Below are 13,402 nucleotides of genomic sequence, written 5' to 3' on the forward strand. Positions count from 1 at the left end.
TTTAATCCCCAAACCCTATTTCTTTTAATTGGGTAAAAGATATTTAATAAGATAATTAAGTAATTAAAGATTTAAAGTAAGTAAGTAATCAAAACCGTATTTGTTTTTTGGTAACTGTTTATCACTATAACCCTAATTCTCTAACCGATTGGCTTTTCATATTCCCTTTCCTATTTTATTGCTTTTATTTTAGTCTTACTCTTTTACTTCTAGTTAATCTTACAAAATTCAAACGTTCCATTTTCTCTTAAGTCCGAACGATCCAAATATCTAATCGGCAAGGCATTTTGAAATTTACTAAAAACAAAGCAATATTGTCAATTTGAAGGTTTGATGGTGTTGTCATTCCATAAAAAAAAAAGGAACCATATACAAGAACTGAATTATATTGTTGTAAAAACCAAATGAGACCCGAATGAAAACCGTTTTATGAAATAGAAATAGAACCGAGACCGAACCGAACCGAACCGAGGGGGGTTCGGATTCGGTTGCAAGTACAAAATCGAGTCGGGTATCGATTCGATTTTGGGTCACACCTACAATGCATGGAACCAAACCGAAACTGGACCGAATACCCGAAACCGAACCGATTGACACCCTTAGCCTTGGTAACCACCCTTGGATGTAGCTAATCATTTTCTACGATATTTACATGGTTTTGCTAGCCAAGGCATCTTATTATCCGCCTGTAGCTCATTACCACTTCGGACTTATTGTGTTTAGATTGGGCCAGTTGCCCAATGACTCGACGTTCAACTATAGGGTACTGCATTTTCCTTGGTTCTAGTCCAATCTCCTAAACATCTAAGAAACAATAAATAATTTCTCGTCCTTCGATTGAGGCCGATAATAGTGCAATGGCCATGTCCACCTGCGAGCTCCTCTGGTTAACTGCTTTGTTTCGTGATTTGGGTGTTCTAACTACTCAACTCATTCCTCTCTTTTGTGACAACCAAGCAACACTTCACATTGCTGCCAATCCAGTCCTTCATGAGCGTACCATACACATTGAGATTGACTGTCACGTTGTATGGGACAATATTCAGAATGGGCTTCTTCGTACAGAATATGTCCCTAGTAACGCGCAACTAGCAGATATCTTCATCAAATCGCTTGGCATAGAATTATTCCTTACATACAAGACTAAGTTGGGTGTTCTTGACATTCACGGCTCAACTTGAGGGGGAGTATTGGAGATAAATCACGAATGTGATTTAGCTTGGCTGTATAGATAAGATTTGATCTCCACACCTGGCATAAGCTTACCTTCTTTAGCATTCCTTGATTCTTTCTCGTGATTAGCATTCCTTGATTCCTTGATTCTTTCTTGTAGATAAGATTGCCTTATTGGGTTTCCTTATTTTCTTCTCCATTAATTTGTATAAGTATATCTCAAGCTAATAGAATATTCAACCTTTCTTCCATTTTTTGAGTATCTTCTTGATAAAGAGGGTATCGAGAAGGTATTTTAGAGAACATATTAAAACCCTATAGGGGTTTGTGAACCCTAAGATGGTGAATGAAAATTTTCTCCTTTGGACTTTGTGGAGACACCACTTTTGTCCTTAAAGCATACTTACTTGTCTATAAACCAAGTGAAACTTCCATTATGAGGATAATTTTATGCTATAATTTGATCCTTCCCCTATCTTGATGCTCCTATCTAAGGCTAACCTTATCGGGTTTTTTTTTTTTTTTGGGGGGGGGGGGGAGGGTAGGGAGGAGCGATAATCGACATTTTAGAGTTTAATATCTAGAAACGATACTTCAACTACTTTTGGAATCATCCCTAGATCCATATATAACCTTAGATCTTGTTCACTTAAACGTGGATCGACATGTATGAATTGGGATTATTAATTAATGATCATGACTAACTAATAATTTAAATTTTGATTAAAACCCCAATTCATAATACACAAATTTGACATGGTTCATGCTCTATATCAAAGGTGGTTTTCCAAAGCCAATCATAATCTCAAAATAGATGATTGATGCCAACCTCATTATCACAAATGAGGTGGCTAGTCATCTACATCTAGACTTTCATCACTCCATTCTTCGGTATCTACTTTCATGCAAAAAAATATCTTTTTTTTTTTTTTGTTGAGGTTTTATATTAAGCACAAGTCATATAAATCGTTCCAGACTTTTCCCATGCAACAAGGTGCCCAAAACCAGAGCCTCCAAGCCCTCCAAGACAAGACCCCCTGGGAAGGCTATTCCTGACCCAAACCCCTTGGAATCAGCCTGGCCCAGCACAGAACTTGGCCCAAATAGCCTAAATCCTCCCTGTCGACACTTAGAGACCCCGAGTCGACATCGACCCATTCGACATCTACATATCTCCACTCACTATTGAGTAGAGCATTCCTATTGTCTAACTTACCTCGACATTCAGAACATTCTATCGACACCCAAAAATACCCCTCTCGATGTCGAGCACTGTTCATTGACAACCACTTGATGTCAACCTAAGCCTTCCTCGATGTCGACTCGACCCCAGTTCAATGTTGACCCTGAGAAAATTCAAGAAGCCCAAACTTGCCATGTTTAGTTTTGATTTCGATTCCTTTTGTGACCAAGCCCAATTTTGGCAATTTGGATGCTTATATTGACTTCCTTAGGCCCCAAGAAACATCCCTTCTGGCAATAAATCACATGCCCACACCCCATTGCCATTACCTTGATCAAATACTCACTGTTGATGCAAAAACAGCTCTTTCGACAATCCAGATCAAACTCAGCATCCTTACACGAATTTGGGAGTGCACACACCCCTCTATACCTATAAATACACCCTCTCTCACATTGAGGAGGATCCTTGGCAAGACTTTGGATCCTTAGAAGTCTAAAATCCTTGGACAACTCTCTCTAACTCCTTCCCTTGGCAAGTTCTACTCATATTGAGTGATCCCCGAGTACTGATGACGAAGTATTGCCCGAATGAGTGACAAAGAAGCTTGAACAAGCGGTGACATTGTACTATAAACTACGTCCTGAGTCATAAAAGGGAAACCTCCACATAAAATTTTCATTTATTTATCTGAAATAGAATAAATGTGATTAGAGTTGTTAATATCTTGAAGAATATGATTCATTCATGTTGTGATTAGAGTTTTTAACTTTCTTTTTATATTTTCCCTATTTTCTTTGTTTCCTTTCTGTGTGCTGTTTCAGAGTATAAGAAATGAGTACACCACAGTGGACAAGGTTGATATATTATTATGAAGGGATAATAAGTGAAAAGTTAGTAGACCCAGACAAGTATGGGTACTTGGATATGGTGTCAGATATATACAACATGGTTGTCAGGGATGATGCACCGGTTGGGTATGACGTCAATTTCTCTATTAAATGTATATTATTGGACCCCTCAGAAGATATGGACATTGCCTCTGACCGAAATATCTTGACAATGTTTAGATTGTGTAAGGATGTGGATGTGGTCAAATTCTTTGTATATGATATGGAAGTTAGCCCAAGCCCCACAGAAATGTATAAGGTCAATGGTTTTTCGGGTGAAGTGGTTCCAAGAACAAGAGATCCAAGGGGTACAGCTGGATCTGGTAGGACTGGAAAATGCCCTATTAGAAGGGGTGGTGGTAATTCTAGTAGTAGGGCGTGTGCTAGTGATATTGATGAGAGGATTATATCAGACTCATTTATGCCAGCTACTATCACTGTTGAAGAAGAATTTGATTTTGGATATGATGATGAGGATATGGATTCTGAATATAGTGGAGAGTTAAAAATTGACAATTTAGGTGATGATACATCAAATGACAATGATGAGGCATTTACTGATGAAGGGAATGAAGGAATTGAAGGTTTGAATATAGATGAGGAGTTGGATGACAACTTGGATGAGTGGGACATGGCAGATGATAACGTAGGTATTGTTGATGGAGGTAAAGATTTTAACTTATATTCAGTGTTTGTTGATATCAAACAATTCAGATCTGCCCTTCAAGAATTTGCAATAAAAGGTGGATTCTTTGTCTTGCGGATGTCTTCCTTGATACTTTGTAAGTTTAGAATTCTTTCAATTACATCTGTTTGTGGGTTGTCACTGGGCACAGTCATTGCTCTTGGTCCTTGTATGGGTTCACATCAAGAGAAACCTCCTCCAGGATACTCTGTGCAGCATTGGTATAGCCTGCTCGGGTTCTCTTAAGACTGTGAAATTCTTACTGCTGCTCTTCTTCTACAAAAACACCTCTAGTTCACATACATCAAGTAACCCTCATTGTTGTTATTCACACTTGTATTTGACATTGTTTATCTGCAAAATAAACAAAATAAACATCAATATAATTGGAAATATCAATATAAATGATATCAATTTATTTGAGTAATGGGGCCTTTAAAGTTGGACAACAATAGTATTCTTTTCATAGTATTCTTTAAAGTTAGACAACAATAAAGTTGGACAGTAATGGGGTCTTTAAATTAATTTTTTCAAATAAGAGATCATTGTCATCAAGTAAAGAAGCTTCCTGCCTATTCCATGCAATCCTCTCTGTAATGCACTTAAAATTAAGATGATTAAGAATAATGTAAGAGGGAAGAGATACAGATATGGAAGAAGTCTATCTGCCTCAGAAACACCTCTTTAATTTGACATTTTAAGCTGAATTATAGCCATTGAAGCTGCTTGATCCTTTCACTTCACAACATTGAGGTTTAAGCCATGGAATGGCTAGGATTTCTCAATGCATGTTTGGTGTGTTGAAGTTGATCTAAAGAACATTGATTTTTTCATTTTATTCATTCAACTCTCAACAAAAGAAAGTGCTGGAGAATCAGAATTGTTGCAGTTAGAGAAGGGTTAGAGAGCTGTGAAAGGTGCCTATGTTGCTGAAAATCTAGTGTTTTAGAATAGATTTTACATGGTTGAAGGTACAAGATGGAGTGAATATGCTTCATAGCATGAGCTAGACTCATTTTGATCCAAGATTCATTACTGATTTGAGTTTTAAAGAGAAAGACTTGGGAATGCTATTGTTGCAACTGAAGAGTTTTTAACCCAAGTTCTCAAGTTATGCATAGAAGTGAAATTTTATGGTTTTTGCACCATGATTCTATTTTCCTAATTCATATCGTATCTGACTATAGGATTCCTAATCTCTACAGTAGTCCTATAATTTCTTTAAGTTTAGTCCTACTATATTTCGTGTATCCTTAGTTGATGATAGAGTTCTACCTTGTATAGGAATCAGATTAGGAATCAAACCTTTGTAACTATAAATACCTCTCTACTGGTAGAGTTACGAATCAACAAAAATCAAATCAATATCCTTGTGTAAGTATATATACCTTTCTACTTGTAGATCAAAGGTTCTTCACCCCATCCCCTCCCCCCACCTTTTTACAGATATGCCCCCTTGTTTCAGTTGCTTAGGAACCATGTTATTCAGTGACAGTTCATAAGTTCATACTTGTGTGAACCTTTTGATAATTTATTTCACTACAAAAGAACAAGTGTGACCACAGTCATAGTAAGCTTTTTTCACTCTGTGGTTGAGGTTCTCACGGTTCTCCTCTCATCACATATTCTCACTTCACAAGTTTCTCATGACCTTCACCATGACCTAGAAGGATTCATCTTTACACTTTTTAGGTAAACAAAAATGATCCCTCACTATACAAGAGCCAGCCAATAAATATTGATACTGTGAACTAAATTCCTATTACATTCAGATGAGGTGAACCAAGCCTTTAGCCACCAAAACTATGTTAACAGTGTTGTGAAACCTTGCTAGAATGAATGAAACATAATATACAGTTTAGAAAAAATTATCCGGTCACTTGGAAGTAAGGTGAAAAAGAGAAGGAGAATCTACAGAGCAGGGAAATCTACAGTTATGGCTTCTTGTGTATGTTTAACACTAAACATCAAAATGATTAGAGTATTATGCAATACAAATGGACGTACAATAATCCAGAACACAAAAACCTTGATTGAACAGTTTAATGGAACTCTAGGTCAATAGTTCACTTACAATTTCTTGTTTTCCCTTTCTGCAAATGGATGATGATTAGTTGCTGCAAGTAATGGTCGCCGAAGAAGAAATCGCAGGACTTTATTCTCGACAAAGCTGGAAGAAATCGCCGGAGATGAAATCACCCACGGTGGTTCTGTTCTTCGCGCTCCAACGGGAAGAATCTGGTCTTGCCCTAGTAAATTTTCCCTAAAAATTACTAAGAGGGTAAAATCAATATTTTCTACTTTGGGTGATACTAAGACCGTAAAATCAGCATTTTATCTTGGCGGGGTAACCCTGGTTAACGTCAGGGGGAAGTTTGCCATTTTGACCAAGTTTGGTAAGTTTATGACATATTGGATACTTCCAAGGGGTGTCCGTGAAATTTTCCCTTATTATTATTATTAGGGGCAATTATTATTATTATTATTTAAAAACATGAGGTTAGAAGGAGATGTAAAAGTTTAAAAGCAGCGTAGTTTCAGAAAAGAAGTTTAAGATAGGGTAAATCTATTTTTAAATACCCAGATTGCCCTTCCTTTTCACCTAGTAACATGCTAATCTTTTAACCTACTATTCTTCTTCTATTTTTTACTATTTTTGTCATTAAAATAGTAAAAAATGAAAGCAACCACCCGCTTCTTCTCTCTCCTATTTTTTACTCCATTCATTTTTTTTTTTGTTTTTTCTTCAATCTTTCTATTTAATTATTTTTTTATTCAACATTTCATCGTCATCGTTCTTCTTCAAATAGATTATGGTTCTAAGTATCAATACGTACCGGTTTTGCTAGTCACTGATACCGTGCCGATATCGTATCGATAGCACGGTATGGACAAGGGGTAAAATGGTCTGAAAACTCATTTTTTTAAGGAGATTCAAGGGTAATTCTATCTGATACAACCGATCCAATTCGATGCTGTATCAGTTTTGCAGGTTATTGATACCCGTTCTGATATCGTACACCAAAACCATGGAACAAATTGATTGTCTTCAAAGCGCCCCACTTCTCTCTCTTTCTCTTTTTATTCAATATACCTTTCCGTGTGTTTTATTTTTTTTTATTAACCTACAACGCGATTCTCGAGCCTTCACTCTTCTTCTCCCTCTCCATATTCGCAGAAGTAGAAGGCAACCCTCCCTCTCCATTACAATTGATCTCTACACGACCATCTGCATGTCTCCTCAACTTCACAGCATGGGATAGAACGGCACAAAATCAATCATCAGATTCTCTGCCTCCTTGGTGATTTTAGTTGAGAATCCATGAAAGATTGATTGGTTTTAGAGAAGGGGACGCACTTATAATGGAGACGAAGGAGAAGAACTGTATACGATGAGGATCAAGTCGATCTATTCGAAGAAGAACGAGGAGGATGAAATGTTGAATAAAAAATTAATTAAATAAAAAAAATTTTAAAAAAACAAAAAAAATAAAACGAATGGAGTAAAAAATGGGAGAGAGAAGAAGCAGGTGGGTGCTTTCATTTTTTACTATATTAATGACAAAAATAGTAATAAATAGAAGAATAATGATAGGTTAAATAGATTAGCAGGTTGCTAGGTGAAAAGGAAGGATAATCTGGGTATTTAAAAATATGAGGGTAGAAGGAGATGTAAAAGTTTAAAAGTAGGATAGTTTCGAAAAAGAAGTTTAAGGTAGGATATTTTTAGTAAATATAGGCTAAGTGTGGGATAGTAATAGTAATTGCCCTTTATTATTATTACTTTTTTTTGGGTGGGTGGGGGGGGGGGTGGATCTTTATCCCCTCAATTTTCCTGCTCCTTAATTTCCTCAATTCCATCTAATAGAGGGTAAGGGTGTCAAAACCAAACCGAAACTGTTTATCGAAATCGAACCGAACCGTTTAAACCGAAATCGATAGACCGTTTAGTTAAATGGTCCGATTATGGTTTTAGAAATGACACCGTTTATTTAATTGGTTTGGTTCGGTTTAGATCGATTAATCCAACGATTTCAAACCGTATAATCCAATTAAAATCGATTATAACCAAACCGTCTAACTGTTTAAAAACCTAACAACTTTTTTTTTTTAATAAACAAAAAATCAAAACCTAACAAGTAATCACGTTTCTTCATTAATAATTTCCTTTCTCAAAAAAAAAAAAAAAAGAACTAATAACTTAGTAAGTAATAAGTAATAACTAGTATTAGTAAATAGAGTAGTAAATGTGTATAGAACCGTCCAACTGAAACCGTGTAAAACCGTATAGAACCATTTAACCGAAACCATTTAAAAACCGTTTACTCAACTGTTCAGGCTTTGATTATGAGACCGTTTAGTTAAACAGGCTGGTTACGGTTTCTACCCTCAAGCAGTCAAAATCGAATTAAACCAAATCGTTTAACCGAAATCGGACTGTTTAACACCCTTAATAGAGGGAAAAAATGACCGCCCTATCCCTTGCCCAAACACACTGCCCGTGGTGGGATCCACCTCTCTCGATTAGAGGGAATTGAGGAAATTGATGGGCAGACAAATTGAGGTGATATTTTTCCGGGGTGGGGGGAGAGGAGGGGAGAGGGGGGGGGGGGGCATGGGTGATAATTCATACATTGTAGAGTTTAATATCTAGGAACGATACTTCAACTACTTTTGGAATCATCCTTGGGTCCATATATTTACCAAAAAAATATAAAATCCTTGGATCCATATATAACCTTAGATCTCGTTCGCTTAGACATGGATACACATGTATGAATTGGGATTATTAATTAATGATCATGATTAATTAATTATTTTAATTTTGATTAAAACCCCAATTCATAATACACCAATTTGACATGGTTCATGCCCTATATTCAAGTGGGTTTGTCAAAGTCAATCATAATCTCAAAATAGTTGATTGATACCAACTTCATCGTCACAAATGAGGTAGCTAGTCATCTTCATCTAGGCTCTCATCACTCCATTCTCCTGTATCTACTTTCATGCAAATTTTTATTTTAGGCACAAGTCATGCAATTCATTCCAGATTTTTCCCGTGCAACAAAGGTGGGAAAAGGGAAAGGGTATCACATACCCTGTTACCCAAAAAAAATCACTTAACCATCACTAAAATTTTGAGTTCCACCTAACCTTCCTTGTGGTAGAATGGTAGATAATGTTGTTGGCATTGTAAATAGATATAATATGCATAATGGATTTTTCCCCCTTTACTGTATAAAGATACTCTTATATTAAACAATATTATTACGAGGGAGAAACTTGTCTATGGATAAAATAAGTTAATTGTTTTGATTAAATGGTGCTAATTATAAATTTGAACCCATAGGATAAGTTCGGGATCATTTTGGTTGCAGGTTCTTCTAGGTGTCATTATCCCTAGTGAAGTATTCTTTTTGGGGGAGCCAAGTGAAGTATAACACTTCATTATTTGTCACATGGTAATAAATGTGTTAGTTGTTCGATTCAAAGTTTTAGTAAAATTATTAAAATACCATCAAATGGAGATGAATATAAAATGCAAAATGACATCTTTTTGTAATTTTAACTATTTTACTCATTTTAAGCTGAAATTGTATTAATGAGATGCTTACCTAGTCCTCTATCACATAGACTAACTTATCTACTGTCATGTGGCAAATAGTGACCGGAAGAAAACCCTTTGTTGTTTTTTTGGGGGGATCGGAGGGGGGAGGAAGCGGGTGGGGGTGGGGAGTTAGGTTTGGTGCAAAAAGGTATAAAATGAGATTAATCTCTTTGGTGGGGTCGATTAACTCTACAGCACACCCCAATGTTCTAATCATATCAACTGAGTCTGATCTTGATTTCAGCCGCTTCCTGTAATCCTCTTTCTGAATCGCCCATTATTAATATTTAATCTTCAATTTTAGTCATTGTTTCCTTCTTTTAGTCAATAAAATTGCCTTTGTAGTAATATCCCTAAATTTATTGAATAAAAATTTCTAAAAATCACAGATTTTAGGAAAATCTTTGCTTCTTTTTCTTGATTTTAATTTCTAAGGTTTCGGCCAATATCAACCAATTCCAAACCGATTCGGAACAAATTCGGATCAAAATTGAAGAAGGCCAATCCATGTCCGATTCGGTATACTTGAACCTTGTTTGACAATGGCCTAATTGAAAAAGCCAAAAATGATTTGATGGCTTATTAGGCAATGGCCATTTTGTTTAGAAAGTTTGTGCGTTTACAGCTAAGGTTTCTTTCTTAAAATACAAGAGGTGTTAGATATAGTTTGACACCATACAAGAAAGAAGGCCAAATGACTGATTGCGTTTATGCCATTTTGCAATCATTAAGCAGATTTGGTATCTATCACTTGTATGGTGATAAGGTCCAAACAAAACCATCTTAATTACTTGAGAGATGGGAGCAAGAAACTTCATCGTTGACAATCCCACAAGCCAATAATACATCTTCACAATAATTGACATTTAAATTAAGAGAAGCAGCTTACGACAATATTCCATGTGTTTGTCTCTCTTAGAAGTGTTTTTTCATATGAGGAGGAGAGAGATAGACTCATGGGAGTGCTGGCATAGGTCACACTCCCGGATAGAGATCTTTTTCCCTTAAATTATTTAGGCAAATAAAAATTTCTGATTAGTCATCCTCAAATTTTCCATCAAATGATAATGAACAAGATAGAAATTTGGATGAATTCAAAAACATTACCAGTTGTATATAAATATGAAAATAACAATTCTTTAATATCACACTAAACTTGAATCCAAGGTTTCGGTATCAATCATTGGCGATTTTGATACCAATACATATCGACCCTATCATTCTGTATTAAGCCGATTCTAGTACAAAAAAAATCATTTTTTACCATATCAACTGATGCGTATTGGCCGATACAACCAACACGATATTAATACCTAAATCCATGCTTGAATCCCCTCCCAAAGGGATCTGATGTAGAGAAGATTTGTACCTAAAGCAATACGATATTAATACCTAAAGTGCAACATATTACAAGTGATCTTTTGATCTAATGTAGAAAAGATTTGTGAAGAATATTTTTGTCGGTTAGACCAACATAAGCCCATCCAAACATGTTGAAAGTACTAATTTTCCAGTGCAATTTCTGAAAGCCATTACTTTTGACTCGAGTGGAATTATAGGTATAATACATTTTTAGAAACATCAGCCAATGCTCTATAGGCTATCATTTATTGGACTGCAAGTTTCAAGGTCAAAGTCATACGCTTAAGGGGTTTATCGGGCCTTTGAAGTTTTGCACGCGATTTAGGAATTTTGTTTCCTATTTTATTTTTCTATTTTAGTAAGTTTCATGTTTCATTTAGGTTTCCTTTTCTTTTGTAATTCAACCTTCTTATATAAGGGTTGTTTTGGACCAAATAAAATCATCTTGAAGTTTTGAATCAAATCATTTTGTTTGCTTTTCTTCCTCGTTGGAATTAGGGTTTTCATTACCTTGAGGATTCGAGGGTCGTGAGCGTTAGAGTGAGATCTAGCTCCCATACTTCCTACTGCGTCAAGTGGCCGGTCCAACCGATGTCAAAATTCTTCAGAAATCTTCTCCACATCAAGATTTATCAAAAATTGAAAAACTTTGAGCATGTGTTAAATTGATCAACTTTGGCAGTTAACCAACCTTGAATCTAATATGAACCATGATAGCCTATCACATAGTTAGTTGGTTAAGGTATTGGAAAAATATAATAACGGCAAAAATATACTAAATGAAGTTTATGAATAGTTTGTGTTTCCCTGTTTTCTCTCGGTCACTACTGACCACTTGATTGTTGGGAAAAAGCAAAGTACTAGGCGACGAGGATTTCCCTCCGGCCTTGGTTCTCCAAGGACTTCAAATTCAAACAAACACAGTTGAGAAAGTTATTGACACAAAGGAATATTGGACAAAACCTTCTTTACTTCGTCAAGTAGAACGTAATACATAACAAATCTCACAGGAGGCTGTTTTGCAAAACAAGAGAAAAACTTAAATTAAGTTAACTTACTCCTACTCCTAGAAAGATAAAATTTGTAGAGTTTGATCGTTTGTTGGATCCCTATCACTTCGCCAGCCTCCCTTTTATGTTGGGACAAACAGTTACAACCTCCTGGAATCATGGGTATGCCAAACCCTCTCAACTGCCAATCGTCAAACCTAAGTAGACCAATCCAGTTAAGATCCACTTGGGCCGGATAGACCAAACCGAACCAGGACTTACCCAACCCGTAAAATGGGGAATAAACAGTATGACCAAGATATAAGAAAATACAATCATTTTCTTAGTCTCTTTGAAAGATATGCAATTACTTTTCATACAAAATTATACAAATAACACCCAAATTTACCATGACCAAAAGAAATTATGAATATGTATAGTATTATGATACACTTTGTTCTACCAAAAATAAAAAAATGATACACTTTGTGGTTTGGAAGGACACAAAAAAGGATACAATTATAAATCAAATGTGGCGGACAATGCATTTATAATCCAAGGGCAGGAGATGTACACGCTTGGTGTGGGTTGAAATCTCCCACACCAGGCCAATGAGGAAAATTATCACCTCCAGTTTGCGACGGCCCAGTTCCCCAGTTCCTCTAATAGGGGATGGTGGACTCCACCGGGCGGGTGTTTGGGCATGGGTAGAGAGGTCATTTCAGCCCCCCTTTGTTAGAGGAACTAGGGAACTGAGCCGGTCAGCAAACTGGAGGTGATAAAGATCCGCCAATGAGAGCACGAGAGAGGATGCTACACGATTCTTATACGAGGACTACATTTCAATTAAAAAAGATTGACAAGAGAAAGGAGAGTGTGAGAGGGCCCTACACATTTGGCAGCGTATACAATATTTTTCTATAATAAAAAAGGAAAAAGATGATTGTTAGGCTTAAAATCTTGTTTTAAATCTTGGACTTAGTTAAGTGAATTATTCTAGTTCGAGGTTGTATCAATTCCATAAATAAGGATACTTAGAATTTTCGCCTAATAATATGAACCTCTCCGGCCCCGGTTCTATTGGCTCTTAATTGGTCTATAGGTTTTGGAACCATTGAGAGAGCAATAACTTAATTGGTAAATCTATAATCATATCAATAACTTATCATTAGATCCAGAACCGGTCCAATAAATTATTTGGTGGGTCAGCTCCGGTTTTTTGTGGATCGGTTTCGATTCTGGTGCCCAATTGACACTCTTATCTTATAATGTATCCCCATAGTTTTAGTGCATGGTATTAGATCGGGTATCAATCACTTTCAAAACCAGTATTAGGGACGCTAATCAGTCAGTTTGGACCGATTTCAATGTGAGAATTAGTGAGCCCAACACATGATCCTAAGGGTGCAACAGTTTCGGTTTCAGATTCTTATGGGTTTCTCTTATTGATTTACTATCAGTTTGGTTTTCGATTTACCATGTAAATGTATCCATAAGTATGAAAACAAA

This window comes from Telopea speciosissima, chromosome 8 (assembly GCF_018873765.1).
Source record: "Telopea speciosissima isolate NSW1024214 ecotype Mountain lineage chromosome 8, Tspe_v1, whole genome shotgun sequence".
NCBI classification, from domain to species: domain Eukaryota; kingdom Viridiplantae; phylum Streptophyta; class Magnoliopsida; order Proteales; family Proteaceae; genus Telopea; species Telopea speciosissima.